Consider the following 1,151-nt stretch of genomic DNA (forward strand, 5'->3'; position numbering starts at 1 on the left):
AGAGAGAGAGAGAGAGAGAGAGACAGAGAGAGACAGAGATAGCCAGATAGCTATAGATTAATACCTATCTATCTATCTATCTATCTATCTATCTATCTATCTATCTATCTATCTATCTATCTATATTAGTAGCCTTTTGACTTTACTAAGCTTTAAATAACTGTACATTTTCTATTTCCAATTCCTCTCGTGCAAATGTCAATAATCAACCAAAATAAAGAGGCACTTTTTATAGAAAATTTCTCAACTTTTATCCTATACTGTAATTTCTACACATTCGTTAGTCTCAGATACTAGAGATATTCTAGTCATTCGTGTGCCAAATCCAGATGTGCGTAGTTCAGTGTGTGTATGTTTTTATGCTTAAGAATTGTCTGCTACCAGTGCCTTGCGTCTATAATTTTCACGTTTTGCAAGTGAATAAGTGCGCGCGCACGATGCACGTACACATACATACATACACACGCACACGTGCACGCTCCGACGTCCCTGCCGACAGAGCTGTATAGACGCATAGATACACGATTATACGAGGAGGTGTTGAAAAGATCTTGGCTTAAAGGGTGTCCGAATTCTTTAACGGGACTTAGAAAAGCTGATGGACTGACTAAAAAAGTGAAACATTGACTGCGATGTGATAGGATAACAATTCACAATTTGCTGCTTTAATTATCCAACTGGCGCCATGTTGTAATAGAATCTGTGTAGATCATGTAATCAGTTGAAAAATTCCTCAACTGAAGATGAACATGCTTTATTAGTCTTATGTATCTTATTCTAAAACCTATTTCATTTAACTCTCGTGTCAAAAGAAATCATTCACATCTTAGCTTGTTGTTGAGTCATTATTTTGTTTTTCCTTCAGCTTGCTTTCAATATGGCGGCGGACTTTTGCAATTTGCATGCCGTTATCAATTATGTAACTTTCAAAGGAATGGAGTTATACATAAGTAATTTTAAATAAGTGAACTTCAAAGTTTACTCGGTTTAAAGAATTTCTATATTAATTTATCAATAAAACGCAGTTGCTTTCTCTCTTTCCATCCCACCGCCTGTCGTCTTGCCTTCCTCCGCTCTATCTCATTGGTTACCATGCAAGTTTTGTCATTATACCTCCTTGGGAGTGTATATATATATATATATATATATAT

This window comes from Octopus bimaculoides, chromosome 19, assembly GCF_001194135.2.
Source record: "Octopus bimaculoides isolate UCB-OBI-ISO-001 chromosome 19, ASM119413v2, whole genome shotgun sequence".
In the NCBI taxonomy this organism is placed as follows: Eukaryota; Metazoa; Mollusca; class Cephalopoda; order Octopoda; family Octopodidae; genus Octopus; species Octopus bimaculoides.